Here is a 20,548-nt window from a genome sequence, read left to right as displayed (position 1 = left end):
CTTAAAGGACATATCACTATCATCCCCAGGACCCATTGCCATGCAAATGTTTGTAAGCTTCTGAGCCCCCAAAGCCTTTCTGTGTTGGAAGGAAGCCTTCTAGCTTATCAGTGGGAATGGTAAGCACTAGGTAGCCTATCTACCACAAGAGTGGTTTTTAGCCCAGAAATTGTAGTTTATTGGCCGTTTGGGCAGTTTTTCCATCTCTTCCAACTTTCTGGTTTAAAAGCCTATGTTTGCGCTTGTTTCCCACCTTTCCTGTAACTAGTCTAGTTCAGATACAGATTTGAGCAATCCAGTACTGTTTGTAAGCTTCTGAGCCCCCCAAGCTTTTCTGTGTTGGAGGGAAGCCTTCTAGCTTATCAGTGGGAGTGGTAAGCACTAGGTAGCCTATCTACCGCAAGAGTGGTTTCGACCCCAGAAATTGTAGTTTATTGGCCGTTTGGCAGTTTTTCCATCTCTTTCAACTTACTGGTTTAAAAGCCCACATTTGCGCTTGTTTCCCATCTTTTCTGTAACTAGTCTAGTCCAGATACAGATTTGCTGTATCCAGGACTGTTTGTAAGCTTCTGTGCCCCCCAAGCCTTTCTGTGTTAGAGGGAAGCCTTCTAGCTTATCAATGGGAGTGGTAAGCACTAGGTAGCCTATCTACCGCAAGAGTGGTTTCTGGCCCAGAAATTGCAGTTTATCGGCTGTTTGGGCATTTTTTCCATCTCTTTCAACCTTCTGGTTTAAAAGCCCACATTTGCACTTGTTTCCCACCTTTCCTGTAACTAGTCTAGTCCAAATACAGGTTTGCTGTATCCAGGACTGCTTGTAAGCTTCTGAGCCCCCCAAGCCTTTCTGTGTTGGAGGAAAGCCATCTAGCTTATCAGTGCGAGTGGTAAGCACTAGGTAGCCTATCTACCACAAGATCCAGGTACAGATTCTTAGTTTTAGCACTTGAATTTGCTTATTCGTGCTCAGCACTTGTTCAGAACTCGTTGTTAGCACTAAATAAGCTGCAAATTACTACAGCACTCAACCTTCCTCTTTACATAGAGGAAACATTTTTTCTACTTACTTTCCTCACTTGCTTAGAGAAAAAACAGCTCTTATGCTCACTTTCCTCACTTGTCTAGAGGAAAGTAGTTTTTTATTCAGGCATGTCCAAGGGTCAGCTCCCAGTGTTCTCTCCTGTCTATCTGATGAATCTGGGCATCTTGGGGCAATGTAGCAATTGCCTCATGTTCACAGACAACCCTCTCCTCCTACCACCCAACATCACAACCTGTGAGAGATGCACTTTTCTAGCTAAACTGGAGCTAAAGCTCTCTCCAACCAAGACTGAACTTGACAGTCAAGAGGAGAACGTAAACACTTGCACCACACCTCACTCATACCATAGTCCCACTAAACCTATAACACCGAAATCCACACATAAAAACACAAAAACATTTGCAGAGGCTCTTAATAATAATCTGCTCAAGCAATGGAGACCTCCAAAGCAGAAACGCAAGCAACCTCCACCTCCAACACAACCCAAATGACACATAGCCCACAGACTCAGTGTGCCTGTAAACCACAGCCCATAAGGTAAAACAACGTACCCAACACACTAGTCATAGGTGACTCTATAGTCCGGCACACTGATGTCCCACTCACCAGGCTAAACAAGGAGAAGGTTATTGTCAGCTGCCTTTCAGGTGCCAGGATCTGCCATATAACTCACGCACTCAGGTCACTCCACAACAAGTACAAATATGACTCTGTCATTGTCCATGTTGGTGTGAATAACCTGAGATGTACCTCCCTGGACTACATGAAAAGAGACATGGAAGAGCTCTTTGATCTTGTAGCCCAGGCAGGTATCCTGCCATCACCCAGAATGATACCGCAGTACAAGGACAAAATGATTGACTTCAACAATTGGCTAAGCTTCTGGTGTCATTCTAAGGGAATCTAGTATCTGTCTGCCTGGGATGACATGGTCGACAGACCACAATGCTTTGCCAGAGATGGCCTGCACCTGTCGCCCCTGGGATTCCGGATACTAGCTAAGGGTCTTGCCATCCCTATATTGCCTTTTTTAGGCAAGGTTTAAATGACAAATTCGCCACTGTAACAGGAACAGGCAAGCAAAAACTGAGGGTAATGCTACTCAATGCTAAAAGTCTAAACCTCAAAATGCACTCACTCGAGTCACTCCTTAAAATGGAGAACATCGATATCTGTGCAGTGACTGAGAACTGGTTCAAGGCTCTAGAGAGCAGACCCGCATTACCAGGCTATAACTCATACCACACGTTTTGACCATCTAACCTGGACCAGAACATCAAAGGTGGAGATGTGTCCATATTCATTAAGGATATCCACACCTCCAGGCTAGTTGCGCAGCATAATGCATCCGAGGTGAAACTAACTCTGGGCAAAACTGCAATCCAAATTGTAGCTTGCTACAGATCCCCCACCATGCGCCAGGATTCCCACTCCTCTTTTCTTGATATACTGGAAAATATTAGGGTTCAACCAAACATCTTAATAATGGGCAATTTCAACTACCCCACCATTAACTGGGAAAACTACTCATGTACCAACTCCTTCACTCAACGCTTTCTGGAATTCATAAATTCCAATGCAATGGATCAACTTATCCATACCCCCACCAGGGGCAACAATATCCTAGACCTAGTCAATACCAACATGAGTGACCAGTGTTCCACACCTGAAGTCAACTCCTTGTTGGTCAGATCCAACCATAAGCTTATCACCCTAGAAATCTGCATCCTGCTCCCACACACCATTAAAGAAACCACAGTAAAAAATTTCTCCAAAGCCAACTTCATGCTTCTTAAGACAGAAGTGGCAAACTTCATGAAACCCATGCAGATGGACAATATAGTTATGACTGCTGAATCCTACACAAGTGCACTCTATACACACTTACATGAGTGCATGGATTGTGCTATCCCAAACAGAACCAAGACGCTATCCTCTAAACATAGGAAGCCAATCTGGTGGTCCCCTGTGTTAGAAAAATATATAATAGTAATATACATGCTTAGTGCATTCGAGGTTTAAAAGGTTTAATACATTTATTCTGTTCACACTGCATGAATCTGCACAGCTATTAGAAACTTAACAAGAGACATTTCATTTCTGCTAATGTCATGAAACTTAACAAAGAGATATTTCATTTCTGCTTATGCCATTAGAAAATATGCAGCTGCTAGAAGCACTGATAAAGAAAACAATAGATGCTTGAAAGTATAAACCATATTCAGCATTAATTGTACCAAAGCTAGAAATGTACCTTGAATCTAGACAAAATGTAACACATGTATTAGAACTGTACAACTGAAGAATTGAAAAGTTAAGGTGGGCTAAAATAAGCCCAAGGCCAGGTTTTTTTTCTCAAAATGTTTTTGCAAGACAGCAAATAATCTGACCATGTCAGCAATAAGTCTGGTAACATTTTCTGTGAAACATACAGAAAGCTATGTCCAACTATGTCAGCAATAGAATAGTAACATTTTCTGTATGACATAAAGAGAACTGTATAAGAATATACTGATCACCAAAGAGCCAGACAAATCCTGTACCTACATGCTTTGTCTCCTTGCTGCAAGTAATAAAGGGTGCCTTGCTTGAACATAACGTGCATTGATCTTTGAAGTTTTTTCCTTTCACAGATTGGTCCTTCGGACCAGAACCCTCTCTTCACCTTGGATCAGACGGCCAGGTGGTTGAAACTGTACGGGGAAGAAACCAAATCGGTTCTTCTTATATGGAAAGTTCTCTGACTGAATTGTCATTCAAAAGAGGCCAGCCACTTTCTGATCTGTGACTGAAGGATGGGTCTCTGCGAATCAGTGATTAATCACATAGGCTCAGGTAAGGTGAATCTACTTTTTTCTCTTTTCTGTTTTAGATCAGGGACTAGATGTGTATTGTTTTTGTCAGATTCTATTTTTGCAAGTCAGGGACAAAAAAGATTACTGTCTTGTCATAGATCAGGAGAAACAGAATAAGTAGGCAGTCATTCTGAAGAGACTATAACAAAATCCGTGGTACCACGTTAAAAATTAAGAGAAGTTATGTAACGATCAAAGGTTAAAACAAAATGGGTAATAATTGCACAAAAAGACCCCAAAATCCACCGTTAATGGAAGACGCAAAATATATGTAGTCGCAGCGCACCAGTATTAAATATTATTCAAAATGGGTTAATAAATACGAATTTGACGGAAAATTAGAAAAATCCTCGCTTATCAAACTTATCAAACAGCTCAAAAACGATTCCAAGGGTCGGGTAAAAAAGCAACATCGATTAGGAATTCCTCAGGCACACAGGTGGCTTGAGGAAGTAAACCGTAGGGAACAAAAAAACAAAGATTCAAAAGCAATGTTTTTAGATAAGGAGGTTAATAACTTAGTAATAGCATCAGCACCTCTGCCTCTCTTACCAGAATATGAAGCAAGTGAACAGATTAGTCCACCCCCACTATATCCTGTGGTCACTGAAGATAGAGATATTGTGAAATTAAAACTGACTAAAATTAGAGATCCCATCGGGACCAGGTCCTGAACAAAGGCAGGTAATTCAGAAGAAGGTATTGCGTTATGGCAAATAGTTAAGAATTCACGATCTATAGGTGAAGAAGAAGAAATATGCCTGCTTATAGAAAGTACCCAATCCTCAGGCAGGTCAAGACAATCAGGACCCAACTATCTTAGTGTATAGACCTTGGACTCCGGAAGATATCCGGAAAGCCACTGAGGGAATTCCCCATCCAAAGGTTAATTTTAGAAAATTCTCAGAAGATTTATAAGGAATGAAGTTGAGTTATAACCTAAACAGAGAAGAAATAGAAAAAGTAGTTAGACAAATTGTAGGGCCAGATTGGTACATGATTAGTGGGAACTGGAATCCCTGTGATGCTGCACAAAGACCCCTCCCACATAGCAGCGCAGAATTAGACACCAGAGTAAAAAGTCTTACAGACCGCATCTCTGAAAAATGGAAACCTATGGCAGACTAGACTTGCATTAATCAATGCATCCAACAAGAAGGTGAAACAATTGATCGGTATTATGCCAGATTGTTAGAATGTTTTAATAACCACTGTGGAATGCAGGTTCCTGAAGATCAAACACAAGATTCCCCATATGAACAGCAGTTAAAGAATGCATTTTTAAAAGGCAGTAGCATGCCTATAAGCAGTTTTATTACAAAACACATGGTAGACCATCGTACAAGCAGATTGCAATCATTACTTGAATATGCTAGGCATGCCGAAAGGCATTTTAATAGCAAAAAGAAAAAGAAAGCTCAAGTATTTTCTGTAGAAGATGGAGCAGAAGTTTATGTAGTACAGTCTGGGAAAAAAAGCAAGAAAAACATGCAGGGAAACAAACAATCTGATCAGCGATCCGAGGACTTTGAAGGGGGGAAAAAAGGGGAGAATGTTTTAAATGTGGTAAAAAGGGACATTTGGCAAGGGATTGCAAGAAGGCAACAACGGAAGACAAGGAGGGTGAGGACTGACTATATGATAGTCAAGAATCACTAGAAGGGTCTAGCGAAGAAAGGACAAATGAGAATGTGATAGAGGGAGTAGAGGAAGTGCAGGAAGTTAGTGACAATGAAGAAAATGAAATATTAGACCTAGCTTTATTGAGCTTGGAGCTCTATTTAGCAGACACAAAACCAGAAGTTACACTCTTGGTAGAAGGGAGGGAGGTCAAATTTTTGTGTGACTCAGGGGCATCACGAACCCTGATACACCCCTCCAAACTGCCAGAAAACACAGAGTCACCTGATTACATACTGGTCAAAGCAGCTATTGGACAGCTGTATCGGGAGCCTCTCTCCCGTAACATTGCAATAACTGATCCAGTTTCAGGATTGACACAAAGAGCAAAATTGTAGTTTCTGCAACGTGCCCAGTAAACCTCTTGGGCAGAGACCTCATGCAGCTATTTGGTATAGCAGTAGTCCCAACCATGCAGGGTATGGAAGCACAGCAACAAATTAACACCTTTGTAGTGCAATCGGAGGGTGAAATGTTTTATTGGTACAACCAGGACTTGGTTACTACTGGTCCAGGGACTGTGACCAAAGAGTTAATGAACCTAGCCATCAGCAAGTTCCCCACCCTTGACATTGATAAGCAACACCTATTGCACTGTACCCTGTATTATTGCAACACACCAGGACCTGATAAGGAATATGAGCAAGAGTTATTTAAGAATCATGCAAACAGACTGATATTGTGTAACCTGTACTGGGACACAGAAGGGAACAGTCTAGCCAGCTGTTCATTGCCCCAGGAGTTCTTTGCACTTTATAAGTCTAATCGATTACCACATGCTAGCTTAACCAAAAACAGAAATATAGAATAGACCTAGGAGAAAAAGTCATGAGATGGGAGAAACAGACCGAACTAGAACTGTCAGAACAAGGAATACAAGTACAAAAGTTGAATTGGATAACTCAGACCAACCCAGCTGTGCACTTGCAGTCTAGCGAGGACAGCTGATTGACACTCCTATTAAAGGAGGAAGAGAATGCCTTACGAGACATACCAGAGACTCTCTGGTCAACAGGGAAATCAGATGTAGGACTCATTTGTACAGCGGGACCAGTTACTATCACGCCAAAGTCAGCATTCAGACCACAAAAAAGACAGTATCCCTTAAGAAAAGATGCAGAGGCAGGGATAAAGCCTATTATAGCAGCCTTACTTAAAGGAGGGATACTAGTAGAATCTCCCGATTCACCATGTAACACACCCTTATTTCCAGTTAAAAAGGCCAATAGAAAATGGCGTATGGTCCAGGATTTACAAGCCGTAAATGATGCAGTAATACTAAGGGCACCCACGGTGCCAGACCCACACACCCTGTTGAATGATTTGAAACCTCAACATGGTAGACATTAGCAACGCGTTCTTTTTGATACCGATACACCCTGATAGCCAGTATTGGTTTGCATTTACATTTCAGGGGAAAAGGTATACATATACGTGACTACCACAGGGATATTGTGAAAGTCCAATGATATTCTCACAAGAAATGGCAAGCAACTTGGCGGGATTCACCCCACCAAGAGGCAGTCAGATTTTACTTTATGTTGATGACATCTTGCTGGCGGCCCCCACCCAGCAGGATTGTAGAGAAGATACCAAAGCACTTCTATGATTTTTAGATGCTGAGGGACATAAGGTAAATAAAAATAAACTGCAGCTTTGGAAAAAACAGGTCAAATACCTAGGATATGTAATATCCAAGGAAGGTAGAACGTTAGATGAGGACAGAAAAATAGCAATTTTGCAAGTACCAAAACCCACTACCAAGAAGGAAATGATGTCCTTCCTGGGTACAATTAATTTTTGCCGGAGCTGGATTCCAAACTATGCCTTGGAATCTGTACCTCTGACTGACCTTATATATAAGAAGCCTATGGCAGCGTAGGATTTGTTACAATGGACACGAGAGGCAGAATCTGCCTTCTGTAAACTAAAGCAGTTAATAACATCTTCATTAGTTCTGGGATTGCCAAACTACCATAAACGTTTTTTCCAAACTGTAGATTGTAAGCAGGGTTACATGACATCAGTGTTAACACAACAGCATGGGTATAAGCAATGCCCCATTGCTTACTAATCATCACGACTAGACTCAGTGGCACGGTCCTTACCCCACTGTGTACAAGCAGTAGTTGCAGCTGCAATGGCAGTACAGGCTTCAGCCTCAGTAGTCTTGTTCCACCCTCTCACTTTGAGAGTACCTCATGCAGTCACGATTATTTTACTACAAGAAAAGGTGGCATATCTTTCCCCTGCTAGGCATCTTTCCTGTATGAACATATTATTGAGCCAACCTCATATGACAATTGAACGATGCATGACTTTAAACCCTTCTACTCTGCTCCTGACCCCTGCAGACGGCACACCGCACTGCTGCCTGCAGGTAATTGAGCAAAAGACGCTACCTAGAAAAGATCTCACGGATGTCCCCTTGGATGATGCCGAGGTGACATACTACATGGATGGCTCATGCAAAAGGGGTCCTGCAGGACAGAACCTAGTAGGATATGCAGTAGTCTCTGATGCTGGGATTATAGAAGCAAAACCTTTACCACACAACTTATCTGCACAGGCAGCAGAATTGATTGCCCTGACACGGGCATGTACCTTAGCAAAGGGTAAATGTGTAAACATTTTTACTGATGGCCAGTACACTTTTTCTACTGTACATGTTTTTGCGCAACAGTAGAAAAACCGGGGAATGGTAACATCTACTGACAAACCTATAAATCCTGCCCAGTTTATTTTAGATCTTTTAGAATCTTTTCAGTTACCTCAGAAAGTAGCCATTTGTAAATGCACAGCTCACACCAAGCAACAAGATAGGATTTCAAAAGGTAATGCGAGAGCTGATACAGCTGCAAAACAAGCAGCCACAGAAGTATTTCTTTTAAATGAGGAATTACAACCCTCTGAAACTTTAGATCTAGATATGTTAAAAACAATGCAGACACTCACTACGCAAGCTGAAAAACAGCAATGGATAAAACAAGGAGCAATCCTCAAAAAGGGGCTGTACATCTCTAGAGAGGGAAAACCAATACTACCCTCTAATTTGTTTCGCTATGCAGCATTGTTGAGTCATGGGCAGTGCCATGTCTCAACAGGGGGGAATGGTACAGCTGGTGAACCAGGTGTTCACAACGTACGGATTTATAAACTACTCTAAAAAATTTTGTTTGATGTGTCAGATTTGTAACAAACATCATGCACAGGGGACGATAAAGCCCAAGCAAGGGAGTTTCCCCACACCACCATATCCATTTCACACTATTTGTATGGATTTCATAGAATTGAACAAATGTGAAAATAAGAAGTATTGTCGTGTCATTATAGATATGTTTTCCAGATGGGTGGAAGCCTTTCCAACCAAAAATCCAGATGCAGCTACGGTGGCAAAAGTATTTGTCAAGGAAATCATTCCTAGGTTTGGTATTCTGGAAAGAATCTACAGTGACAATGGTACACACTTTGTAAATCAAACCATACAGCAGTTGAGTAAGCATTTTGGTATTTCTTTAAAAAACCATTGTGCATACCATCCGCAATCTGCAGGGCTAGTTGAAAGGCATAATGGTATACTAAAAAACAAATTGAGAAAATTAATAACTGAGACAGGAAAAACTTGGTTGTACTGTTTACCCCTGGCACTGTTGAGCATGAAAACTGTCCCTACAGCAAAAGGATTGACTTCTTTTGAAAAACTATTTGGAAGGGCTTATTATACACCCCAGTGGAAATGTCTCATGTCATCAGATCAGGAAGCTGATTTTACACTAGCTGAATATATGAAAAAGTTGTTGAGGTCTAAACATCTGTTGCAGTCAAATTCTGTTTCAGATAGAAAACAAACCGAAACATCAGAAGTGGCAGTGACGCCAGGAGACTGGGTGTGGATCAAAATCATCAAGCGAAAAAACTGGGCATCACCAAGGTGGGAAGGTCCCTACCAGGTGCTTCTTTCGACACCCAGCGCAGTCAAGATAGCAGAACGAGCTTCGTGGATACACCTGATGCACTGTAAGCTGGTTAAGAACTTTGAGTTGGACAAAAATCTTACCTCTCCATCGGGGCCCTCAGCACAAAGTCTGGCTACAAAGGGGGGTCAGATCAATAGGACTGATCCGTCTCATCCCCACTTATCCCACTCCACAAAGGGGGAGCTACCACTGATCCTGGGAACTATTGCCACATTAGCCTGATGAGCCTGGTCTGCAAGGCCATGGAACGTATCATCATGGAACTCATAAACAAAGACATTGGTAACCTACAAACTCTGGACCTCACCCAGTTTGGGTTTGTGAAAGGCAGATCATGCCTTCTGAACCTGATCAACTTCTTTGAGGCAGTCACCAAAGCCATAGAGGAGAATAAGGTGGTTCACACAACCTATCTTGACCTCGCCAAGGCTTTCGACACCATCCCCCATTCTGGAATTATAGATAAACTCACTAAACTAGGTATAAATCCCTACGTCACAAGATGGGTTGCCAATTGGCTCACTGACAGAACCCACACTGTAAAAGCTGCAGACTCCAAATCTAACTTCAAACCAGTGACAAGTGAAGTACCACAGGGGTTAGTCCTGGGACCTCTCCTGTTTGGTATCTACTTCTCTGAAGTACAGGTTAACACAGAAGGCCTCTGGCTAACAACATTCACAGATGACTGCAAACTAGGAGCCATAGTCGAGTCCCCAAATGATGTGGACATCCTACAGAAGGGCCTCACCGAGACAGATGCCTTGTGTCAGAGGCATGGCCTCAAGCACAATGCCAAAAAGTGCATTGTCATCCCCTTTGGTAAAAACTCTGTACCCATGACCTACCACATAAATGGCATTCTACTTAATGCCGAATATGTGATAAGAGACCTTTGGACCCAGGTGGACAGTAGTCTCTCCTTTGATTTTCACATCTACACAGTAGTCAGGAAATCCTTCTATGTGGCACACCTCATCACAAAAGGGTTCTTATCCAGGAAAAAAGAGGTCATTGTTCCCCTCTACTTGGCACTCATTAGACCCATTATAGAGTACAATGCCCCTTTTGGAATGTACCTCAGAAAACATCTGCAGCAGCTGGAAAGGCCACAGAAGTACCTCACAAAGAGGATTACTGACCTCAAACAGATGCCCAACACTGACCTTCACAAAAAACTCCAGTTTTACTCTGTAGCATATCACCTACTCCAAGGAGATATCTGCCTAACATATAAAGCTATGTTAAACCCAGAGCTGTTGGACATGCTATACCTAAAGAAATCCCAATCCCCTCTGAGCTACACACTCTAGGAACCTAAACCTTGTCACCACAATAAACAGGACATGCTGGAGGGATAGATTCCTGTCCCAGAGACTTCCTATACTCTGGAACAAGCCACCCATCTATGTCAAGCAAAGTTCCTCATTAGCACTTTTCAAGAAAAATCTTGATGAGTGGATGGGAAATAGGAAATACACCCCAGGGATCACTTCTATGGCTCTGCTCGACAGGGGCACAGGAAATTAACTTTCTTGGGTGGCATAAGCATAAGCCAGGGAACTTTGTTGGCTAGGCTTACTTAGGCCCTTGGGCTGATAGCCTAGTATCTACCTATGAACCTAAATGGGGGCACTATGATTAAATCTGCTGGGACACTGTAGTGTCAGCCTGGCAGAAGTTCTCAAACCTACCTGCCTTGCCTTTTCATACTATAAATTTCTCCATCAGCTGCAACACTCAGGATCTTCAATAGAGTGGGAGGGGGTGCCATAGATAGTTCATGCTGGAAGTGCCATCAACCTTCAGCAGACTAGTCCTTTTGATTTGGAGATGTGAAAGGAGAAAGGCAATGTGGAAAAGAGTTTATAAGGCAACTTCATGGGCTTTAAGATCCTTTCTTCTGATCCGTGAGTATCCTGGGTTCTGGTTGCTGGGAATATGAGCTTCAGCTTTGACTCTTTCAAGCACACAATGTAAGTGGCTCAGAATGGTTATCATTATATTCAAGCAGTGGGAAAATGGTCCTGACAACATAGTACAGATGTTTTCTTTATTTGGGCAGCATTTTAGGTATAGTTACTAAAAGGAGACTCACAGCAAAGAATTTCAGGAGTACTGGTTTATATTCTTGTTTTGTCTGCAATATTAATATGATTTACCTTGTTTTAGTATTTGTTCTTGTCCTTTTACAGTTGAGATGTCATATCAAATGACTAACTATTGTTTTTTAACTCTGGTTAATGACACATAATTTTACCAATTTCTTTTTCTGTGATGTTCCTGCATGTATCTCAAATCAGCTAATTTTGTTTATATTAGTTAACATAAAGTGACTTAGCTAAAATGCTGCTTTTGTTTCTGTCAGTTTATAATAAAGTTTATCAGTATTTGACAAAAGTAAATAAATTTGTAGTATTACTGGAAAGTGACAGCTAGTTTTTTTTTTTAGTGCAAGGGATAGAAGCTACTAGTATATGTAGCTTGAACAACATAAAGTTATTATATTTTAGTTTATATAATGTGAATTGTAAATAAAATTGTTAGTATTTGGACAATAAAGAAAAATGGTAGGGATTGGACAAAATAAAAAGAAAGAAAGACATTTTCGATAATGATCTTTCTCCATCTGCAGTTCAAGTAATCCTTAATTGTTTCATGCAGCTCTGAATTACGTCATCCATCACTATTAGCAGTAATAAAGGTAAAGCAAATGTTAAATATATATCTGGTTCCAACATCATTCCATGTACAACTGCCCTGTGTACTGAGAACCACTCCAATTTTACCCTCAGATGGATATTCTTTGCCTTTGACCTGCAAGCCAGCCAGCTCTCCAAGAAATGACATAAGCATTGAAATGGCTATCCTTAGCAACTAAACTCATGAAACAAAGAAGCAAAGCATGGAAGGTCTGTACAAAAAATAAAACAGCTCTCACTTTACTAGCAGATAGACAAATAAGAATCCTAAGAAAACAAAATATGAAGAAAGATAAGAAAGTTTTACTTAATAAAACAAAACATGCACAATAATAATCCAAAACTGTTCTGGGCCTCAGTCAATAAGCTGTTAAATCCTGTGCAAGCTACACAACCAACACAAAACACACATAAACAAAATGAAACATAGCCAATCAGTTCAATACCAACTTTATACAAAGAGTACAGTCATTAACCAATCAGATGACTAATGCAGCTCTTGATGTCCTGACTCAATCAAATTACCTCCTTAAATGTTTCTACATAAAAACAGTTCCCTTGGATACCATCAAAAAATACCTCAAAAAATTAAAACTTACTACAACTCTCTCTGACAATCTACCTGTTATACGGTTACCACCCGTCCCGTTGTCAGTGGGACACTCACGGGTTGAGCTTTTTCATCCTGTTGCCCGCATCGTCTGGCAGTGGGACTTTAAAAGTCCTGTTTTTCAGTGTAGCTGAATTGCCGTGGAAAAGCCAAAAATACTTCCGGTTATTCCACGGCAATGCGGCTACGTCACCAACCCGGACCTGCAGTTAGAGGTATTCCCTGTTAGGTCCGGGTGGTGTAATTCAAGCAGCAATTGGCTGCAAGGATGGAAGGGGGTGTGGATTCACTTCGGAAGAGCCCTACAAAGGTCGCAGCTGTAGAGCAGTTTTGTATGAATGCTCTACAGCTGCTAATAACTTCAGAATCGGAAAGGATTGAGATAAGCCAGCAAGGAAGCCAGCCAGCAAGGAAGTCAGCCAGCAAGGAAGCCAGCCAGCAAGGAAACCAGCCAAGAAGCCAGCCAAGAAGCCAGCAAGGGAGCTTACTAGCTAGCCAGCAAGGAAGCCAGCCAGTCAAGAAGCCAGCAAAGAAGCCAGCCAAGAAGCCAGCAAGGGAGCCTGCTAGCCAGCCAAGAAGCCGGCAAGGGAGCCTGCTAGCCAGCCAACAGGGGGGCTGCTAGCCCAGACAGAGAGCCAGTCATCCAACTAGCCATTCCAGCAGGAAGGAAGCCAGCTAGTCCAGCAAAGACTGTGATAGTGGTAAGTACATAGTATTTTGTGGCTTTAGTTATTTAAAATGGGAATATCATGATTTAAGTTTTTAATGTTTAGAGGTGAGTGGGGGTGCAGTACAGTATTTAAATTTGTACAGCGGTTATTTTGAGACTTTCAAGTAGTAGTTTTAAATGGGAATATTGCACTTTATTTAAGTTTTTAATGTTTAGAGGTAGATGGGGTGCAGTACACAGTATTTAAATCTATGCAGTTGTTATTTTGAGATTTTCAAGTAGTAGATTTTAAAGATATAACACCTGTGTGTATGTATATGTAATTGTGATTGTTGTTGGGGGTATGATTGGGAAGCGTTATTTTTTAAAGGCTGAACCGTGTGTATAGAAGTTTTGTTTATTTCCGGTGGGAGGCAGTCAAATATAAATGTAGTGTGATATATTTCTATTGTCATAGCTTTTTCAGGGTACTTTCTGTTTGCAGATAGAATTTTTTTGAGCATAGTTTGCCCTTTTTGTGTGGAAATGTGTGCAATTCATGCTGTTGTCAGGAAGTTTGGATATACTGTTTAGGTAATTTTTCCTGTTTTTGCAAGTCAATGTGCATGTGGTACAGGTCTACCTTTTGAGGGGGAATGTTAATAGTTAACGTAGTGCATTTGTTATTCTAGTAGGTACATTTTGCCAACTTGCTGAAGCTGTTTCAAGATTGTTTTCATTTATAATTGTAAATGTGTGCATTTAAATTTTTATGCTGCCTTTAATAAGGTTAAAATGTCCTGCTTTGCTTGTAATGTGTGAATATGGGGGTGCTGATTTTGCTTTGTTGCCTGTTTATTGCATCACTGTGCTGGGTAAATTACTATTAATTGCTATGTTTTGAGGTAAAAGGTATCCATGGAGTCTGCGGTACATTGTAGTTGATTTTAGCTGCTCTTTAAGAAGTATTCTTAAAAGTTAAATGTTTACAGACTTTTTCCTTTTTTTTTGTGGATGCATGCTGAGAAGTTAATGCAGTGGTTTGAGTTTTCAGTATGCTGTAATGTCACAATGTTGTACCCATAACTGTAATACTGCATCTCTAACACCTCTGGTGATGTCGTGGTGTAGGTGTGGTCAGTGTCATATTGGTCACACCCCATGTCCTACTGGCCACACCCCCATGCCCCACTTTGACCTTGTTAAAAGGTGGCAGCCCTAACCTGGTAAATATTGTAAAGTAGCAGCTGAGGCTCTTGTGTATCCATTTTCAGTTCTGGTGAGTTCATAACTATGTACTAGACTAGCTGCCCTTTCTGGCCATTTTAAGCCTTGCCAAATTTCTCTTCTAAATTTGAGAATCAAAACCTGTACCTTGTGCCTGTGAGGTAAATACCTTAGCCATTATACCCACCCCCAACTCAATCCATATCTGAAAATAAAGTCTCCTCACTAGGGATAAAAATCATTCATTATTCCACTGCACAAGGGTGGAATCAGTATAAATCTTTTAAACTATAGGCCGATTGTCATTTTATCCCCTTATCAAAAATATTTCCAAAAATGTATTCATACACAACTCTTCTCAATTATCTCATAGATAACTAGCTTCTTTCTTCAGCCCAACACAGATTCCATCCGCATCACAGCCCAACTACTCCTTTGCTGAATTTTGTTAATACTATCAAACAGTGAACACCCATGGAAATACCAGAGATCTGATCTTCACCATCTTCCAGCAGTTATAAAAAGCTTTTAATACTGTCTCCCACCATAAACTCTTACATAAACTCTCATTCTTAGGGTTCACCAATTCTCCACTGCAATGGTTCCAAAGAGATTACAAACAGTAAAATCATGCCTCTCAACCTCTTAGCTCATAAAATCTGGACATAGCATGATAGAATAGGGAGACAAAGGCCCAAAAACAAAAATAAGGAGATATTTTAAATATTGCTCTTATAAATTTAGAAAGTTCCTAGAACAACAGGATTTGTTTTAGTATGCATTTTCTGAAGGATATGAAGTCTGAAACACAACTATATATAATTATCTAATTACTTCAATCCTCAGATCATCCCAGTGATTTGCCAGAAAATCACATATTTTGTGAGAAACAGACCAAAATATGAGGCAAAAATCTGGACATTCTGCAAAAATCTGGACAGTTGAAAGGTATGAATAAAACTGAAAAATGATTTCTCTGACTATTTGCCTGTTACTATTGGTATCCCACTGGGATCTATATGAGGCCCCATACTTTTCAACATATTCATCAAAGACCTCTATCCTGCTACAAAAAAAAATGCAATCTTGTTCGATATGCTGATGAGTCAACCCTAATCTGCTCTGCCATATCTCCGTCTCTGAACTCTAAGACTTTACCCAACAATCCTTCTTATCAATTGAAACATGGCTGAATAATTCACAACTACTATTAAACCTTAAAAAAAAAACTAAATTACTACTCTTTACTCCAAAACACACCATTACCCAGACAACAGTATTCACGATCATTTCTGTCAACAGCAGAACAAGTAAACCACAAATAATTACTGCTTGTCATCATAGATGACCAGTTGAAATTCAATGACTATGTATCACACTTGGTTAAAAAAACTCATCAAAATCTAGGCGCATCATATAGAGTAAAAAGCTTACCTTACTTACACAAACTATATAGCCGATACTTCCTTAGTGCCACTTCTTCTCTCCACTGTGCTGCCCTAATCTTCAGTAACCTTCAAGTCTCAGAACTGTCCAGACTTGAGGAATGTTATAGTAAAATAGCCAAATCTGCAGCACGCTATAACAACAGAACATAACACTACTTATACTTCTGAGAATTAGACTGGTTAGAACCACCGCATCACTTAGCTCTTTCTCAGCTTACTACAATACACAGACTTCTTAATAAGGCAGAAAATTTCCCAGTCCTTAACAGTTTCATACAACACTACTCCTCCAATAGCATTTTACACTTTAGAGAAAAATCACTAATCATTATAACCAAATCATCTAATACTGCAGGTGACTGTATATTCAAATAGTGTAGCTAAACTACGGAAACACAGCCCACTACCACTGGAATCCATTCAGAATGCAAACTCATTTAAAACACAACTAAAACCTCACCTATCAAATCAATGGATTTGCTCCTTTATATACTTCTAGGACAAATACTCCTGTTATCTTAAGCTTGCCATATTATTGAACCATTTCTCTTCATTTAGAATTCTGTGTCACCACAACTAGTCTTTACCAGTACTTAAACAGCTTTACTAGCATCTCTCAGCCATATACATAATTTTGTGACACTGCTCACCCCCCACCTCTGTACTTCTAATATAACCTTATTATGTCTATATATATATATATATATATATATATATATATATATATATATATATATATATGTATGTATATCATTAGCTATGAACCTGTTTTATACCCCATCTCAGCTACAATGATAACATTTTCTGCTCTTCCTATTTCCTGCACTTACCTCCATATCTTTGCATGTCTAAGCATAATCTAATCACATGTTCTATTATCTATTTGACAAACCCACAAGTACACATCTTCAGATTCACAATGTTCAAGATCTACTAATGAATAACTATCTCTTAAACTGTAATAATTGCCTTTATTTTATATGAATATAATCTGATTACAAATTAATGTGTGATTGATAATGTATATTAATGTCTGTTCATGTAGATTACTGAATGTCTTTTTAAAAAGGTTTGTAATACATTGGAGCTTTTCTTCCCAGGCTTCAGCTGAAGTGGGTTTTGACTAAATCCAGTCAAACAAACCTGGTAAACAAAAGCAAAGTAAAAAAATAAAAATGCAGCATCTTCACATATTCAGTAATACCAGAATAGCATTAGATATTTTAGTTAACTTCAAATAAACATAACTCATATTTAATCTAATGCACTACTAAGTAGCTTCTGAAAATGTCAAATTAAGTTTGCAAAATAAAATCTCTCCCTCTAAAATTGAAGTGTTTCCTGTGGTATATATAAACTGATATATTAAACAGCTATAAAATATATAGTTTATAATGTGTACCATTTGCACTGAACAATAGGATTATATTTATTAATCAAGTCACATTTTCTGCATGTTGTTGAGATAGTAAATTCCATAAATTATAACTCTGGAAGTGTTGTAAGTAATTTTGCTGTGATAGTTTCTAAATCAAATTGATGAAATTAACTTGATTTATCAGTTTAGCCTAGCATAATGATTTATGCATGACCCTACCTCAAGCCTTGATTAATCAAAAGTAAGAAATGAACAAAGGCAATGAATATTTTTTGCTGGCAGGAACTATCTATAATTAGTCAAGAATTGGTGCTCCTAGTATAAACTGGGGCAGGGCATAAGGGTGAAGCCTCTTGTATTTCTTTTTTTCCTCTCTTGCTCGTGAGCTTTCAGGGAGAGGTTATAAAGGGGTAGCCAAGGTATGTAAATCTTCCATTCAGGGTAACTGAGGGTTGCATCCTTGTTGTTTACAGATAATGTTATCCTCTTAGCCTCAAAAGAATGTCACCTAGAGCATGCAAAGGTATAGTTTACTGTGAATCGTGAAGCAGCTGCAAAGAAAATGAGCTTTTCCAAAGTCAGTATTACTTGTCTCTACGTGAAGAGAGTGACTTGCTCTCTAAAAATATAGGAAGATGAATTAACTCAAGTAGAATTTAAGTGTCTTGACTTTATGTACTCAAGTGAAGGTATAGATGATTTGGAAACTAACAATCACATGGGTACAGAAGTGCAAATCCTGCAGACATTATGCTAAACTCTGGGATAGCAGGTACTTACTGTATGTTTTATTAGGGGAAGAGAACAAGTTAATTTGACTTGACTGGGCTGGTAGTACTGAAACTACAAGAGGGACTTATACTCTGTGTAGGCTAAGGTTGATCAATTAGGCAACACTGTTCATTGCACAAGTGAGTTCCTACTACAGCAGAAAAGCTTGGAAGGGTTTCACTGACAGCTCTTTAGGGGAAAACTGAGCTTCTAGGCTTTTACAACTATACAAGGGCACTGCTAACTGACATTGAGTGAAGACCAGCACCATGCAAATGCGAGACTTAAATATGAGCAAAGAGAGACAAGCTTTAAGCTAACTGCCAATCAGGAAAGCACACAATAAGTCTTCCACCAGAAATATACAACTCAGAATGTTAGATCAGCATATTTCTGCCACAGTAGTGCATAAAAATACATTCTTAATGTAGAATAGCTGGTTTGGAGCCCAAGTGTAACAAGACCACACAAACTACCTACAACAGCCCTACAACTATCACATGCATTATAATACAGTGCAATTAACTACTGAAAGCAGCAGCAGACAATACAGTGAATACAATACAGTTTTTGAAACTGCTAAAGTACAGTAACAGTATATAAGAGAATTGCAAAAAGATACTTAGAGCCCTTTTGTGTGATTCTCAGCTCAGCTTGACCACGTAAACATATAATGCCACTAGATGAATAATACCAGTCCTCCTAATATAAAAGCATAATAAAGGAGTGTCCAGAATGAAATGCAACCACAAACAAATGTAAAAGATATGAAATGATACCACAAACAAACTTAAAGACATTGATACAGCAGTGAACAAAAAGCTTATAAAAGTGTGATTATTCAATAAAACTTTTCACTTTTCTATAAATTATCCAATAACTATTCAATTGTACAGAACTTATAAAGGCACTAAAAACAAGATAAGTTGATTAATAAACCCTCTAGCCAATATAACTATATGCAGAAATCTTAAGTGTTTTCCCAACCTAAACATACCAGATTACCTCCTAATGCCTTATATGGAAAACCCAGTGACCTCTTGATGTAAAAACAAGTGCTTGCTAGAGTGCAAAAATGCACTACTTTATCCAACAGCCGTCTATATAATAAATTCACAGCAAGTAAATCAATATAAACCCCTATGTCACAAGATGGGTCACAAACTGGCTCAAAGACAGAACCCACAGAGTGAGAGTTGCTGGAGCCATGTCCGACTCGAAACCGGTCACAAGTGGCGTCCCACAGGGTTCTGTCCTGGGACCACTCTTGTTTGGTATATACTTTTCCTAGGTACAGGCAAATGTGGGAGGACTATGGCTCACCAAATTCGCAGACGACTGCAAACTGGGTGCCATAATCAACTCTCCAGCTGACACAAACATCCTTCAAAAAGGTCTCACAGAGACAGATAACTGGTGCCAGCGCCATGGTTTAAAGCTAAATGCCAAAAAATGTATAGTCATACCCTTTGGAAAAAACAATGTGCCCACAAATTACCACATAGGCGGAAACCCATTATGTACAGAGAAAGTTATTAGGGACCTGGGGACCCAAGTTGATAGCAATCTCTCCTTTGAAAACCACATTGCCAAAGTGGTTAGAAAGACCTTCTACATAGCCCACCTCATCACGAAGGGTTTCACATCTAGATCAAGAGAGGTAATCGTGCCCCTTTATTCATTCCTCATCAGGCCCATCATAGAATACAATGCCCCTTTTGGGATGTACCTTACCCGAGGCACCTGTAGCAATTAGAAAGACCCCAAAAGTATCTCACCAAGAGGATCAAGGGTCTCAAACAGATGCCATATGCTGCTCGGTTAAAAAAACTCCAGCTCTACTCAGTTGCATACCGCCTACTTCGAGGCGATCTATGCCTGACATACAAGGCTATGTCAAATCCAGAATTAATGGACATGCTCCACCTCAGTAAATCACCTCAGCACAGAAATAAATAGAACTTGCTGGAGGGACAGGTTCATAACCCAGAGGCTCCCTTCGCTCTGGAATAGAATTCCAGTTTATGTGAGGCAGAGCACCTCACTGAATCTCTTCAAGAAGAATCTCGGTAGGTGGATGGGGGATCATAGGTTTGTCCCAGGGATTACTCCCGTGTCACTATTGGACAGAGGCACAGTAAACTAAACCTTAAAAAGGGCACAGTATACTCAAATCAAGGGGTGGCATAAGCCATGCAGAATCGGGCTAGGCT

This window comes from Protopterus annectens, chromosome 2.part1, assembly GCF_019279795.1.
Source record: "Protopterus annectens isolate FY-2018-M chromosome 2.part1, PAN1.0, whole genome shotgun sequence".
Classification (NCBI taxonomy): Eukaryota; Metazoa; Chordata; order Ceratodontiformes; family Protopteridae; genus Protopterus; species Protopterus annectens.
This window is presented reverse-complemented; position numbering follows the sequence as displayed.